We start from the raw sequence: 17422 nt of genomic DNA, 5'->3' as shown, positions 1-17422 counted from the left end.
CTCACTTTGAATTTTTGTGTCCTTCTCTTTAAAATGGGTGAATACCACCACCAAGAGGGCTGTAAACCCAAATGAGAAGAAAATGTATTGGAAAGACACCGTAGGGTATGAAATTCAGATCTAAGTTTTTTGGTACAATCACTTTCTTGAATGTATCAGATCAAAAATAAATGGATGAAAGTTACTCCTTCACAGCATTTTGCTGTGGGAGATGTAGCCAACTAATGAAGAGTCTGAGAGAATTTCAGTGTTCTCCCATCATTTTAATGTAAGGTTTTGTGAACAGATAAGATGGGGCACTATTACAAAAGGGGAATAAAGGTTATTAGAAACACAATTATTGATATCATAAACAGCTATTTTTATTTGCTTAAATATTAAAATAATCACAAGAGTACCCCTTGAGGATGCTTAACATCAAAGTCCAAGTTGAAATTTTTAAAAAGCATAAAACAAATCTCTTATTAAGTCATAGACTTTCTTTGGAGAAACATAATCTTTCAAGAATGAAGAACAAAAAATATTTTTTGAAAAAACATGCAGCAGGTATTCTGTTAATGTTTTTGGAAGGACAGACTAGATCCATTTGAACTGCGTAAGACTACAAAGTGAAGACTTTTGTTGCTATGATAATGAAGGACAGATATTGGCACAAGTGACCTAAGGGAAATGGTAGATGTATCTTTAAAATACCAAGCAAAATTCCCTGAGAGAAACAAATACTGACTTCATAAACTTTTTTTACCAGCTGAAAAACAGAAACCTAATGAGATGTACATTTTAAGACTCTACGAACACATCATTAGCATTTGGCAATTGGGATGTTTTTCCATTTCACTAAGGAAAATAAGTGTAATAAATGTAAGATCAAAAGAAAACAAATTAGTGTTAACACTAAAAATGTTAACACCCTTGAGTCAAAACAGAGTAATATTGTTTTTCCAAATAAAAATAACTCATATTTCACTCTGTTCACCATATTATGTAGAAAGGATTATTGATGATTTTATCACCTTTTCTGTTTTAATGTTTCCTGAATATCACAAAGGTCAAGGTTAATAATTTAAGAAAGTTTGTGTAGCATGTGAGATGCGTAAGATTGATGATCAGATATGTTCCATGGCAAGAAATAATTAGCGAATTAACATCTTAGGGTTATACTGATTCTCCACTGCAGAACCGATTATTTCTAAATCTCTGACTGTAACATGAGCATTGAATACGGGCTGTCGGTACATGGATTCAGTTCCATTCAATTAGCTGTTCTAGTGAAAACTTTACCACGTGGAAAGTACTGTGCTGAGTGCTGGGGGACATGTGTACAGCACAGTCTATAGACATGAGACCCCTATCTACTATCACATTGCTACTATCACATTGAGAGAACTTGCTGAAGTTAACAACAGTATCTATGTTGTAGAGGTATGGCCAGGATTAAATGAGAGAATGCACGTGAGGTACACTTCTACTCCACGCCTGTCAACACTCAGCGCATGTTGGCTCCTTTTATTAGTTCAAACAAGAAAGTCCACAGCCATTTAAGGAAATTTCAATGAATGGATGTGGTTGTTGAACCCAGATTCTCCTAACGCAGTGCCTTTGTGGAAAATCAAAACTGCCTCTGGGAATTCAAACGCTCGTGACACCAACCAAAAGAGAACGTTTTACAAAATATCTGACAAACCTGTCCAGAGAAATCAAGAAATATGGCGGTGGAAGGGCCCCCTCCAGCGGTCGGCCACGCAGCCTCAGTGAAGGACCAGAACCAAAGGACCCAGCCACGAAAAGAGGGGACCAGAGCTGCCTTTATAAACAGAGGTACGAGGACAGGAGAGAGAAGTGGACCTCCCCAAGCACGACTCCAAATGGAGCAACTCGTTTTATTTTTGTTAGTTCTGTCCCCAGTTTTTGTCTCTGTAGGCATTTCCTTCTATCTCATTGCATAAATTTCAATTTACTGAAGCCTTTCAGTTCAAAGGGAATTCTAGACGAGTGACCTATTTCATCAGCTTAGGATACTGGGCAAGCAAGCTCCATATGCCAGAAATGAAAATAGAATCACGGAAGTGCTTAAGAGTTTATTTATTTATTTATTTATTTATTTTTAAAAATCATCTTTCAATGAGTGACCCAGAGAGGGCAGAATACTTCCTCTATCAATTCTTGGAACTAATCCACTTAGGCTAAGTGCGTGTCTGGTCCTGCTGTAATTTGTTACACTTAACTGTATTTCCTTGGTCACTTTACTTGAATTCCGTGCATCTTGGTGTTCAGATGTAGAAAGAGAATTGCGCTCCATGGTCTCATTACACAATGTCAAATCTGAAATTATTTGACATTAATACCACTCACAGCCATCAGAACCTGAAGAACACATCTGACCCAGGGGCTTGCTTCACTCAAGAACAAATCCCTGAAGGAGCACTTTCACCTTCGTTGCTACTTTGAAACAATGAAGCCATAAACTCAAATATCAAGGAGACTTCTCCCTCTCTAGATCAAGATTTTTAATGGATGTTTCTGAATCACATAAATATGAGAATATAAGATCCCAAGGAAATCAGTGCCTTGGCAGCAAGGTAAAAATAAATAAAAAAGCATCTTAAAACAGTTAAGATGACATAAAACTATTTTATGAACTACGCATTTTCCTCCTTTGGTGTCAAAATGAAATACAGTTTTAGTGCAAAATAAATTATCTAGGAAATGACCTTATAAGACCATGGTTGTAAAACGAGGCGGCTGAAACACCACGATTTGTTCTGACTTGTGTAAGAGTCCAGTGATAACCCGGTAAGGTATTTATGATTTTTTATCCATTCAAGTGATTTATTTAAATATATACACAGATGGATCAAAATTGTCAATTAGAAAGACACGAGGAGCCGAAAATCAACTTGAAAATCTTTGCAAGAAAACTTGCATCACATCTTTGATATCTTAAAATATTTTTAAGAAGCCCTTCTATCCACTTCACTCCTCCGCCCCATCTCTGACTGCCCTTCTCGACAGTTCTGGGCTTCACCTGATTCATTCCCTTTAAATTCCCATAAGACCTGCGGCAAATTGCTCTCAGTGCCAGCATGGGTCATTCTGTGTCAACTTGCTGACTTTCTTGTCTCTACTTACTACTAGACTGTAAGATCAGAAACTGTACTGTTTTACCTTTGGGTGGCTAGGACCTAACACAGAGTTGGTACCGAGTGAGTAAAGCTAAGCATAACATTACAGAAACTGCAGAGACTTTGATAAGAGAGATAATTTACTGGAGCTTCTGGATAAAATACTTTTTCTCCTTAGGACATATTTATCTCTTGTTTCCATCTCAGGAGAGAGGGAGGATATGCATTTTTTTGGTGACTTGTAATAAAACCTTTGAAAAATAGAGGCTTACAACTGTTCAAAAGGACTTTTGAGATAAGAAAATTTAATCTAAGAGTTAAAACAAAGGATGAAAGATTAACCAATATTAGAATTTCTTTTTTTTTTTTAAGTCATGTTTTTGACTAACTGGGAAACTTTAGAATACTGTCATTTTAGTATCTTGAACTTTGAGTAGTATTTTAAAAAAATATTTTATTTATTTATTTGACACAGAGAGAGGTCACAAGTAGGTGGGGGGGGAGGGGGTAAGCAGGCTCCCTGCTGAGCAGAGAGCCCAATATGGGGCTCAATCCCAGGACCCTGAGACCATGACCTGAGCTGAAGGCAGAGGCTTAACCCACTGAGCTACCCAGACGCCCTTCGAGTAGTGTTTAATAACATTGTCTTACTGAAGTTTCCTAGAATTTCTCTCAATATTACTGTGTCAGATAGAAATTTTCATCTTCTCAGAATAAAGAAGAATATGAGTAGTTAAAATCATTTTGCACTGAAAAGCCTATAAAAAGATGCTTGATATCACTCGTTAGGGAAAGGCAAATCAAAGCCACAAAGAGGTATTACCTTACATCCATTAGGATGACTCCTACCAAAACAAAACAAAACCCATAAAATATTAAGTGTGGGGAAGAATGTGAAGAAATCAGAACCCTGGAGCACTGTTGGTGGGAATGTTAAATGGTGCAGCCACTATGCGGTATGGAGGTTCCTCAAAAATAAAAAATTGCAGTGCTGTATGACCTAGTAACTCAACTTCCGGGCATGTGGTCAAAACAAGAGAAAGCAGAGTCTTCAAGAGAGATTTACATACCCATTTTCATAGCAGTATTATTTACAATAGCCGAAAAGTGGAAGCAACTCAAGCAACCATCAACAGATGAATGGATAAACAAAATACATAATGGAATATCATTCAGCCTTAAAAAAGGAAAGACATTCTGACAAATATTATGGCTTGAAGAACCTTGAAGGTATTATACTAAGTGAAAGAACCCAGTCACAATAGACACGGTATGGTCCCACTTACATGAAGTATCTAAAGTAGTCAAATTCATAGAAACAGGAAATAGAATGGCAGTTGCCAGTGGCAGAGGGGAGGGTTAAATGCAGGGTTGTTTAATGGGTATAACCAGTTTTGCAAAAGGTTCTGGGGATTGGTGGTCTAGGAATGTAAATATACTTAACACTTATTGACCTATACACTTAAAAATGGGTAAGACGGTAAGCTTTATATTAGGTATATATTACCACAATTACAAAATTTTAAATTAATTTTATGGTCTTTACAGCCTAACTCTCTCCAACAACCATGTTTAAACACTTGCTAATTTTGTACCACCAAAGTCCAAAAGAGCACTTCTTTAATGGTTAAAAAAAATTGCAAAAGAAACAAACAAACAAACAAAAAATAAGCCCTCCCTTGCTCCATTCCTCAGCTCCTTCAAATAGTGAAAATAATCTCCATTTCTACTTCATCTCCACCTTGTCACTGCTTTATCTATGAACACTCTTTGATCCCCGAGCTTTTTGTTCATTTGTTTGTGATGGGAAATAATCCCATAGCAAGCTTGAATGGTGACAGGAATGATCCAGAAGAGAGGACAAATTAATGACGGAACACAAAGTCGGTCTAGAGGGTGATCATTACAGGTGATCAATGCTTAAAAGGAAATACCACAGAAGGGCTCAGACTCCGTTTTATCCAAGGGTAGAACTAAGGGCACTCATTTAAATATCTGAAATCCAAGATGGTATGTTCTTTGTCCAACTTAAAAAGGGAATAAGTATGCATTCAAATCTACCTATTTGTAGTATCCTTGAAATTTAAATCTATTTTTCTTGAATGATACTATTATTCTTTCTGCCTTTTATAGACTCACCAAGGATCTCTCTTGTCTGACTCTAACCTAACCAGTCTCTCTCAGGTGCTTGTAAAACTCTCAAAATGTATCCAAAGGAACAGGAGTACCTCAGCATTTTATCCCAATGGAATATATCTTATATATAAACTGATTTTTTGATCCCCTTATAATTTTCAATAAGAAAAATATATTTATAAATTTAAGTTTTAAAAATTACAATACGGCCCTAAATTTAAAAATATTTTTTTCTTCCCTGAAGAGATAAGATTACCGTTATTGCACATACACAATTGGTCAGAACAATAGAAATATATTATAAATCTTATTAATTAATCTCTGAAATAAAAAAGTAAAATTGAATTAGAAATGTACCTCTTAGATGGATGCAATTTCTTTTTATTCAAGTAAAACACCTATCTGCTGTGAGACTACTACTTATGGCTAGGATGAGAAGGGTTCAGCATCCGTATTAATAGTATTTTTAATGTAAGCATGGAGAAAACTTGTCCACATAAATATCTATGGGATGTATGGATGGAAGAGTGTGTGTGTGTGTGTGTGTGTGTGTGTGTGTGTAGGGCAGGGGAAGAGAGGAAGAGAGATGGAAGAATTTAGTTACAGCAACATGACCTAATTCCTTGAACTCCCTCCAAAGTGTATGGGGGGAGGGGAAAGCTCACATACTGATTTATCATGAAATATTTAGTTTTGTTAAAAACTGAAAACACGGAGTTGTGTAGGATGTGTTACGTAGTGTTATGGATCATTTGTTACGTCATCACTGTCTCTCACACCGTAATTGAATTTGTCTGGTTTTGTCGTGGGGAAGTTTTTTTTGTTTTGTAGAATTTTTTTCACCATGAACCAGTCATCATAGTATGAGGTCACAGAAGGGCTCAGACTCAGTTCTGAACATAGAAAAGCTTTTTCTTTTTCATTTTTGGGATTTTTTTGTTTGTTTGTTTTGTTTTGTTTTTGAGGAGTAGAAGAGTGAAAGAGACGGGGAAAGAAGATTCTCTTCTAACTATCCAAGCACCTGCAAACCCCTGGAAAGACTTCATGGGTCCCCAGAGATACAGAACACCCTGCTTAAGAATCACAGGTTTGGATGTGTCTGGCCGTCAGGAGAATGTCACCTGCTCACGGGGGTTGGGGGGGTGCTTTTGCAGGAGAGGAAGTGCTAGGGAGCACTCTGAACCCTAGGAAAAACTCTCCTTTGGGTTTTAAAGTGATACGATTTAGGGGGAAAATCAGATATTTAACAACAGAATAAAAAGAGGAAAAAAGTTTGAGAAAGGGAGAGAAAGAAAGACTAAATTACAAACCCAAGTACTGATGTAATTTTTCATTTAGTGCACATATGGTATTTGGATATAATTTTTGTGGCATTTAATAGTAATCACTAACTTTAGCCAAACTGATACCATGTGCCAGACACTGTATTTCTCATGCACTTTTTTGTTTATATTCATAGCAATGCTATGAGGTTGACACTCATTATCCCCATTTCATAGATGAAGAAACTAAGGGGTGAGAATACAAGTAATTTGTCTAAGGTTGCATAGCCAAGACGTAACCCGTAAGGGTGTTAAAGCCAGTCTGCTTGGTTACAAAGCCCCAGCATGAACTCTGTCATTGTGGTTTTGATTACATTAGATTTAGATATGTGGATGGACCCTGAAATGCAGAAGAATGGATCATATGTGTTTTTACTTTCATGGAGAATGTGTCTGAAACTGTCACAAGTCTCAGGCATGTGACCTTACACTCACACAAAATATCAGTTCAACGACGAGCATTTTTGTAGCCTAATCACCTTTTGGAAAAACAAAGAATATTTCTTTGTAACATAAATTGCCTGGATCAAGAGAAAAAATCTTGTGTTAAATGATTTAAGAACATAAATATTCTCATTATTTGTTTTAGCTCATTGAAAATTGGCTTGCTTTAGGGTATACCACGGAAAAACTGAATTAATTGGCTAAACCTGAATTAGGATAGTTTTTACTCATTCCCTGGAATTAGATCAAAACGCCAATATTTAAATAAGTTTCATGCTTCCCGTGACATGAATAATTTTATTCATTTATACTTCTTAACCACCATAAGCTTTAAAGCACACGTTTAACTTGGAAACTCAGAAGATTCAATGTGATTTAATCAGTTTCATAGTTGGAAATTTTAAATTCTCCCACACGTATATCAGAGAATTGATCAGAAGCAAGGTGCAGAAATACAAAAGGCTGTGAATAGCATAAAATTTAATTATTTGCTTTGAATGGTAGAACCCTGATTGCATTATATTCAACCTTCTCAGAAAACTGGCAGGTTATTTTTATTGCACCTTCTGGAATCTCTGGAATATAAAGAAGCAGAGAGATTTAACAGCAAAGAGCAAAAGCTAAAGTTGTAAAAATTTTATCATTAGACTTTGTATGTATATGTCTACTCATTTTCTTTATATGAATGCCAGTGTTCAAGCAGGTCACAGCTATTTCCATTAAAGTTAAAACGCAATCCTTTTTAAAGCTTCCAGTAAAATAAGGTCTGACAGTTGTTTTGAAAACCTTCCATCTTTTATTAATGGTCTTGAGTAGAAAATGACACTGAAGTCTGATAATATTTCCAACAGGAAACATTTGTAAAAGGCAGTACAAAAATTTGCAAACAAAGACACATTTGGCAGAAAGATATCCATCTCATCTATCTCTGGATACTCTCGAATGAGTAAGGACGTGAAAAGGGAAGATACTTTTCATTTATGTTCCGGATATTTTAGGCAGGGTATCTATTTTAGTTCTTATAAAGTTTCATGGTCCATCACCAAAGAAAAGGAAATGTGTTCATTATAAAAATAATGCGTTCTGGTTGTACAATAAAGAAAATGATAGAGCAATTTGCCTTAGCTTCTGAGGCTGCAGTGTTAAAATCTGTTGAATCTATAGATGTATTACAACCCTCTATGGTTTTCTTACACATCTCTTCTATCAGGTACCTTAAACTGCTCTCTTACCAGTGTTCCAACAAAACTCATTTTTTTACGTGACATAGTTTAAATGAGCATTTAAATACTATGCACAATTTAAAGGTTTATGATTTAGTACTGTCATTAAATATCTTCTCATCGCAGTCCCAACTACTGACTTCTGATTTCTCTGCCCCCAACCTTTCTCTTTCCTTGCTACCAGAGTCTTCTTTATGAAGCACAGTTCAAGTCATAAAGGACAGAAGTCCCAATGTTTCCAGAAGGAGGAGATATCATTAACCGGAGAAGCTCTTTTATCCTATTTGCTACAAAGGGACAGCTATTTTTATATGAGTATTCAAAAAACAATGCATGAGATTTTTAAACACTATGTATTAATTTCAAAACATAAATGTCATTCCTTTGTCAATTCTGTAACATACAGCCGAGCTATTTTATTCTCATGCAGGTGAACTAATCAGAATTGCTAGTCATCCACTTTATGGAAACCTCCCCATAATGCATTGGTTGTAAATGCAACTAAGCAAGAACATAAAGACACTTGCAAAAAATAAATAAATAAATAAAATAAAATCTCAGGGCAGAATCTTAACATTGCAGTTTCCCCTGACCCCACAAAAGTTGTTACCCCACATCAAATTCACCTGCAGTGTTTCCAAGAAAGTTCCCAGATTGATTCCTTTATAAATATTCAACTTTGCTTTTATACACATCAGTCTATTTCCTTTTGCACTTACAGTTCATCAGTGCACGAGGCAGGAAGCATACAAATGCTTGCCTCGGGCATTGAGTTCTTGGGTTCAGTAGTCAATAAGCTTTATGCAGGGCGTACAGAGCATTGTTTAATACCGCAAGCAGTTATGTGGTAATTAAGAGGGATTTTATTCACTGGAGATCTGAGTCCTAATCCTAATCATCTTTATTAGTTCTGTCTTCTCCACTAAGCCATAAATCTTCATTTCCTCATCCATAGAATGGACAGAAACATATCACCTTAACCCTCAACATTCTTAAAAGCATCAAACGAGATCATATATGAGAATACATTCAGAAATATAAAATGACAGTGGGGTCACTTTATAGTGCGTGAGATTTAAGCTCTTCAGGATATGACTCTAACAAACCTTTTCTGGTTTCCCCTACTCCACAAAGCCTATGCCTTTCTCCCTTTCTTTTTTCTCTATCCCTCCCACTGCAGGTTACCCTAGGATTTCTCCCACCTGGAAATACGTATGTGTTCTAGCCAACTAAATAAGACAGCTCATACTTCTGAGACTATAACCTATGTTCTTTTGTTTCACGATGTCTTTCCAAAATAAATGTAAATGTCCCTGCCCCATTTTTAAGAAACACTTCTCATTTTTCCAAGCTCAGTTAAAATGCCACCTATTTTGTGAAACCTACTTCACTTTCCTCGAGCGGAATAATTTTCTCCTACTCTTGACCATCCCAGCAACTCAGCTGTTTATTGCAATCTGCTCTGTATTACAGTTATGGGTAAGGGTTTTTCTCCCTCCCTTGTCCCACTGAAGGGTTCCTAGAAAGCAAGAACTAGCATTTCTCTTTCAAGTCCTTCTGTACACGGCCCGACATGCAGATATCCTTGAAACAATTGGGGAATACAAGTGAGCTGAACTGATAATGAACCATTATTGAGTAGTCAACATTGCTCCTTTGAGCTGTTTTTGACTCCATGATCAAACACAAAAAATCTCACATCTACAGTAGGATACGGATTAAACACATTGATTCCCCACCAATTTTTATGGGGAGATTCTATTGTTTCTCTACCTTACTCTATTGTTTCTCTACCCCACCAATTTTTATGGGGAGATTCTATTGTTTCTCTACCTTACTTCATTCTCATCCAGGAGTAGTGATGCCATCAGATAAAGTACACACTCTCCTTCCTTTCTTTCACTGTCTCCTGTCCCTAATTTAAAAACTTCCCTGTTCTCTATTCTCAATTCCATCCTGTGAAACCTGCTGACAATCTGCTCTGATGTGAAAATCCTTCTTTACGTTGATGTGGCAATTTGGAAAAACTGGCCACAAATTCTTCTCACCCCCATAGGCACAGCCCCCCACCCCACCTTTGCCTTGTGACTCACACTTCCTTCCACCCAGAGGTGGAGTCTCCTTCCTCACCTCTTGAATCTTGGTTTAGCCCTGCGACCTTCTTTGGTCAATGGATTAGCAAATGTGGGGCAAACTGTGTAATTTCCCAAGGCTACTGTAATAAGTTACTTCAAACCTGGTGGTTTAAAACAATAGAAATTTATTATCTCACAGTGCTAGAGGCCAAAAGTCTAAAATCAAGGTGTTGGTAGGGTCACAATCCTTTAGCAGGATCTAGGGACAATCTGTTCCTTGACTCTTCTGGTGGCCATAGGCTTCCTTTGACTTGAGGGCATAGAACCATAATCTCTGTTCCATCTTCACGTGACTTTCTCCTCTTCTGTCTGTGCCAAACCTCCCTTTGCCTCTCTCTTATAAGCACACGTGTTACTGGATTTAAGGCCCACTTATCTTAATATATCTTTTGGGGAACCACCATTCAGCCCACTCCACAAACAAAAGCTTCAAAGAACCTGGCCTTTGGAACTTGCTCACTGGCTCTTCTTGGGGACCCTGACACCACCACCATATGAAAGACACTGGGTAGCTGGCTGGCTGATGAGAAACACGTGACCAAGTCATCTCCATGATCCAAGCTAAGACCAACCAGGCCAACAGCCAGGCACGTACATGAAGCGAGCTCACCATCCAGCCTCAGTGGAGCTTCAGAAATCAGCAGAGCCTGCCAGCCAACCCACGGAATCAGGAGAAAAATAAATAAATATATGCTGTTTAAAGTCACTAAGTTTGGGGGATGATTTATTATGGAGCAAAAGCCAACTCCTTCAATTTGCTTTCTGTTTGTTTATTTGTTCACATCATATCTTATTTTCTTCTCTTATATCTTATTTTCATCTCTTTCATCATAAACTTCCCCTATCTCTTTGAGAAGTGATCTAAGAACTTCATGTTCCTTTAACCTTGGAGCTGAGAGGGCGGGGTCATGCCTGCTGCTTCTCCATTTCAAACCCCTCCATCTTCACTCTGACTTCCATCCCTGACACTGAATAAATTCAACCCCTTCGAGGGTGGGCAGATTCCTAAGTATTCTCTTCTCCCCTTCTTGCCTAAATGTAGCCTAGTTGACAACCCTATGATCCTCCAGGGAACCAACTTAAAATTTGAGGCCCCATCTATTTGAAAACAACCCTTGAGCCTGTGGTGTCTGAGAAACAGGCACTTCTGCCCAGGCTGTTTTTACAGTAATGGGGATCGGGACACATGGGACCTGTCTTGTCACAGTAGGAAGTTGCAAGCAACAAGCGATAGGAAACCTCTGTTGCAAAGAGCAGGAGAGAGAGGGGAATGAGGAAAAGGGAAGCAGAGAGGAAGTGAATGGGTAAAGAAACACCAAATTCCTAAGGCAAGAATTTTCCTATGTAGGGCCTTGAGTCAGGGTACAGAGTACAGGAGGTCAAAGAACCAGACAAAGGGTTGCGAACCTGCAGAGGGGTTAGCTGCTAGACCAGGCTCCCAGCTCCCTCTTCATTTCCTTGTTTCTCATTTCTCCATCCTACTCCCTTCCATCTGATACAGCTCGGGAAATGACACCACCATTCAAATAATGGCTGAAGAGTCATCTTTGAGCCATCTCTGTCCTCTTTTTCAACTCATCACAAAAACTTGTTTCTCCCTCCAAAAGGTAGAAACTTCTCTCCTTCTGTAGTCACCATCTCACCAACTAGTCCAAGTTACCAGCCTTCTTACCTGGACTCACAAATAGCTTTGCCTACACTTACCTCTTCGATACATTTCCCACACAGCAGCAGAGTAGGCTTAGAAAAGTAAATCAGCTCATGGCATTCCCCTGCTCACTATCTTTCAGTGGCATCCCTTTGCCTCTAGAAAAAAATTCAAATTCGTTACTTTGCCTTTTAGTCCTGCATGATTTGGCTCTTGCCTTTCTCTACTACCACTCTTCTTTTGTACAACATGATGCACTTTCAATTCCCATGACATTCTCTGCACGCACAAGGACTGTCCTACCTCAAGACATTAGAATTCGCCATTTGCTGGGAATGTTTTGTCACGAGCTCTTCAAATGCCACTTTGCCCTGATGTCACCCAGTCAGGGAGATCTTTCTACCTCTCAGAAATTGGATAACCCAGTTACTCTCTACATGTCACCCTCATTCATTTCATTCTTAGCTATATCAAGATCTAGCTTTGATAATTACCCAAAGTAATAATTGGGTGGTAAAATTATCAGTGTAAAAATCTGTAACTAACCTAGGTGGTGCAGTTGGTTAAGCGACTGACTCTTGGTTTTGGCTCAGGTCGTTATCTCAGGGTCGTGGGATTAAGCCCTGCATCAAACTCCGCGCTCATCATGGAGTCTGCTTCAAACCTTCACCCTCTCCCTTTGCCCCTGCCTGCTCAGCTCTCTCTCTCTCAAATAAAAAAATCTTTTAGAAAGTCTGTAATTATCTGCATTTCTTTGTATAGGTATAACTTGTTCTTTATCTGTATTTCATGTCCCATCCCATTTAAGAATAGACTCAGGGACGTTGTCTTGTTTATTACTATATCACTGGAACCTAGCACATAGGGAAAGGCCCTAGTAAATATCTGTAGAAGGAATGAAAAACCTCATTTATTGGAATGAGGAAAACTATTGGAAACTATTCCTATTTTATAGATGGAGGAAGTAGTTTGGAGAAATTGAACCGTTGGTACAAGAACATTCCTAGTAAATATCCGTCCCCAGGCTCCTAGAGGTCGTCATGCCTTGGGATTTTCATTTTAGTCTTATAGGTCCAGTGCTAGTGATTTAATTCTCTTTTCCCTTAGAGTAAAATGCAACCAGACACTTCCTTATCACCCAGTCTGAAAAGATATCATTATGGTTCTATTCATATTTTAAAATCACATTGCTTCTCACTTCAACAGTAACTCATGGAAAGCATGAAAATGTAATATATTTCCTGAGCATACTGTTTTTCTTTTGTGACTTCCGAGTTTAGAGTAATGATTTCACTCTTTGTGACTTGAATACATACTCTTTACGTAGATGGTTTGGGTAATCAAGCACATGGGAAAATTCTCATACTTTTCAAATACATCAGGAATAAATTTTCTGATAGAAATCACTTTGGCATAACATTTTTGGGGGGGGCAGGGAGAGGGGGAGAGACAGAGACTCTCAAGCAGGCTCTGCACTCAGCATGGAGCCATCTCACAACTCAGATCATGATCTAAACCAAGATCAAGAGTTGGTGATTTAACTAACTGAGCCACCCAGGTGCCCGGGTACAATACCTTTTAAACAGGTAGTGGAGGCTGTGGTCCTCGGAATTACTGGATTCTGGAAGAGTAGAGACCAGGCACGGAAAAAGCTAGCTTAAGAGAGGAAGCCACACAGCATCTGGATTAGGAAACATACAGTAGCGGCCACTGGGATTTCCTCTCCTGTTTGCAGTCCCTTTCTCCAAATTTAAAAGACCTGCTTCACAGAGCGTCTAAGAACTGCCTCCATAAGTCAGGCAGGGGGATAAGAGGACAAGCTGTTATGAAACAAAGGATGGAGTGGTGGGTCTGAGGATGCTACGTATCAGTCAAGAGGGAAGTCAGAGAATGAATGAACGAGGCCAATGGTGCACAGAGAAAGCACTGAAAAGAGCAAGAAAATCTATCTGCATGTTACAGTAGACAGAGAATGCAGCAGGATGTGTGTGTGTGTGTGTGTGTGTGTGCGCAGAATCTGTCTTCATCTGCCTTAGTAGCACTCAGAAGAATGAAAGACACCTTTTCAGTTCTGTATCAAAATATTAGGTCATTTACATAATTCAAAGGAAATCAAATTAACTGCCAGTTTGAGGTTCAGGTTAAATTCAAAGTACACGCAAAAGATAATGGCTAAAGTAACGCATTTTCAGATCCTAAGTCTAAAAGGCTAATGCAAACTTTATAGTAATTAAAAAGAACCTATTTATCACAAAATTGCCTTAAATGGAAAAATGATGTCCGATGACTGACAAATGCTGAGGGCATTCCAAATAATTTTGTAGGGCAGTCAATTTAAATGGTACTGAAAATTTTTCACCATTCAGAATTTCTGCTTAGCAATTTACCCATCGTACCACAAGTGGGGTTCACCAAATAATGTTTTAAAAATAAATGTGTATAATCCAATGAAAGAAAAGGTCAAAGTGCTGCTATCTAAACATTTTCCTCTTTTTTCCTTCCAGCGTTGGACAGCTCAGGCTGTTAGTGCAATATTGAAAAAGAGCACTTGGGGGCAATACAGTATTCTTGTTTTTGCCTTATCTCATAGCTGTGTGAGTTTCCTCGGTGACAAAAGACTGCTGTTTCTTTCAAATTTGAAACCACATTTTAATATATGGGAGGGAAAAGGCTGTATTTCATTTTAAACTTACGATGCATAAATCACATAAGACAAATGCAAGTCAGATTTTCTCCTGAAGGGAGCAAAAGTCTGTCTCCTTTTAGCAGACAAATCAGTTTTACCTAGTTGGCACATTTGGGGATATTTTATATTTAGAATTTGTCACAGTCTTTGAGATAGAGCTCAAAGAATAAAAGCAATCTTGAATAGAAATATTTAAAATGGTGGACATATAATGAGATTCAAAATGTGCTGGTGGAAAATTATTTTGTTTCTATAAGCAAAGTAAAATTGTAAATATCATCTGTCTTCTCCAATAGGCAAATATTTTATAATAAACTTAAGCATTAGTCATTAATTTTTGAGACATTTATTGCTATTGTCTTCATTGCTATTACTCTGCATTCACACACCTCTTTATAAATTACTAATTATTTTTTCAGCAATTTAGTGAGTGGAGTCTCTTCCAAGCCATTTCTCTTTTGTCATCTAATACTAGGTATTGTGTCAGGCACTGAAGGTTTGTTTCCTTTTTAAATCAAAAATAAATAAATAAATGCACTCTCTTCATTCAAGGGTTTTAAGCACATTTGGGCCAATAAACTTTTGTTCTTTGTTTTTGTTCTCTTGATTCTTTGCTGACTTTATCTGATTTTTTTTTTTCTCCCAACATATTTTTCTGTCCTCAGAAGATATTTACCATTACACAGTGACGGAAAAACTCAGGTGAGACTTGTTGTCAAAATCTAGGAATCAAGATTTATAAAATTAAATTTAGTAACTCTCTAGGTGCCTGCAAAGAAGTGGAAAAATTCAGGAAGATTGCAAAGAGTTTTACCTTTATTCGTGCGTCTATTACCCAGAGCTCCATCTTAACATCCTGTATTGGATAGAAGGTAGCAAAGGAAGGAATTACAGCTGCTCTGTAATCTATGCATTATGGATGATTAAAGTATGTGAAAAATTGCTTATATTAATACTTTTTCCATGCTTTTTTGTTCTAAGTACTCTGTATGTCACTCTGTGTCTTATCTTTGCCTTAATCTTTATTTTTTTACAGCAAGGTGTAACAAATCAGAGCGATGCTCCCACGCTGGGTGAGCCTGCATTACCTAATTTACGAGTGTCCATGATGTCTATATGCCATGGATTTTTAGGCTCCACTTTGGAGAAGTAACACTTGCTTCCAAGTCCTCATCTAGACCCCTTTGTCATCCTTGTACAGGCATCCACTAGATGGCGGCAGAGAGAAGTGGGCTTTGAACAAGACTGGTGAAGGACAGAAGCAAATGAGTAAGGAAATACACATCCTAACATCCAAATGCCACTGAGAAATTCCCTTTCCATCTTTCAGACATTCTGAAAGAATTCATTTACCTCCCCTGATTTCACACTGAGATCTCTACATATTAGCTAACCTCCATTTTTCTGGATATACAATTAACATTTGCCCATCAGTTTTCTAGTGTTAAAGGAAATAACAATAAGCAAGTTTATTTATTAGGGTTAACTTTTACATTATGTTGCCATTGTAACACATTTTATATATATGTAATGTATATATTACACATATATGTAATACATATATATGTACATACTAGCTGATTTTATTTGCATATATTAATATCAATATATTTGCATATATTAATTAATATTAATTAACGAGTTCAGAAAAGACACGTCTGAACTGAGAAAGATTGTTAAAGGTAAATTCATCATATTTATCTTCTGTGGCAGAACCGATTCTTCAATCTATTTTGCCAAAAGGAAAGTTTTTTTGCATGTTTTAATGAGATACCTTTAACAAAAATGACAATGATAGACAACCTGTCATTGATAAACATTGTTTGAGTGTCTGCCATGTACCCAGCATTTTCTGAGGCTCTCAGGAGACAGACACATTGCTTGCTGTTCTGAAGCTTATGGTCACATGTTTAAATGATCATTTTTTTAAAATTTTATTTTTTTTAGTGTTCCAAAATTCGCTGTTTATGCACCACACCCAGTGCTCATTTTTGATCAAATAAACATGAATCTGATTAATGACTAATTCTTTTCTTATTTAGGGTAGTAATCCAGGTGCAGTATTAAGAATTAATGAATGTACATAATTACCTGACAAACCTTTTATGGAACAAAGCTGGGAATGAATAAATGAAATGAATGAGTGAATGAAAAATTTTTAAATCAGAGACAAAGTTGCCATCAACAGTATCAATGCAGAATAATGCAGAATAATAAAGTTATTACAAATTTATTTAAAAATCATGTGCAGTTGCAAAACAATCATTCTTTCTCCATAGCATATATATTTCTGAAATAACATCTAACACCAGCATGGGCTGATTGGATACGTTTTACTTTTCAATTATTACTTAGCTTTTATTGTGTCAGCTTTGGCCACATGTTTATTCAATTTTGTGCTTGTTACCTATCATTTTATTTATACAATATCAAACTTAAAAATGAACACCCAGATGCAATTTTTAAAATTTAATCCAAGTAAGAGTAGATTAAGTAATAGATCAACTCATTTTACAAACTCCAAGAGCAGCATTTTATTCGCATTCCTTCCACAAGCTGACATAAATCACTGAGGGGCCTGCAGAAGGGCCAGATGCTCAGTGAAAAAGTCTTTTACAAGGTCAGGTCCATAGTCTGCAGTTTTAGACATAAAATGAAGATCAGAAGAAGAACACTTCCTAAGGTTGATAAGCCATACTGTAACTT

At 37.3% G+C, this 17422-nt stretch overlaps 1 protein-coding gene across 1 annotated transcript in view; it reads right to left on the bottom strand.

Annotated features, from left to right (window-relative positions):
- Positions 1 to 17422, bottom strand: part of CPED1 (cadherin like and PC-esterase domain containing 1) — a 262691-nt gene that overhangs the window by 138892 nt on the left and 106377 nt on the right. The gene's annotated exons all lie outside the window — the stretch shown is intronic.

The sequence above is a fragment of the Neovison vison genome, chromosome 4 (assembly GCF_020171115.1).
Source record: "Neovison vison isolate M4711 chromosome 4, ASM_NN_V1, whole genome shotgun sequence".
NCBI classification, from domain to species: domain Eukaryota; kingdom Metazoa; phylum Chordata; class Mammalia; order Carnivora; family Mustelidae; genus Neogale; species Neogale vison.
The sequence above is the reverse complement of the archived record's forward strand: the minus strand, read 5'-3'. Positions and strand labels throughout refer to the sequence as shown.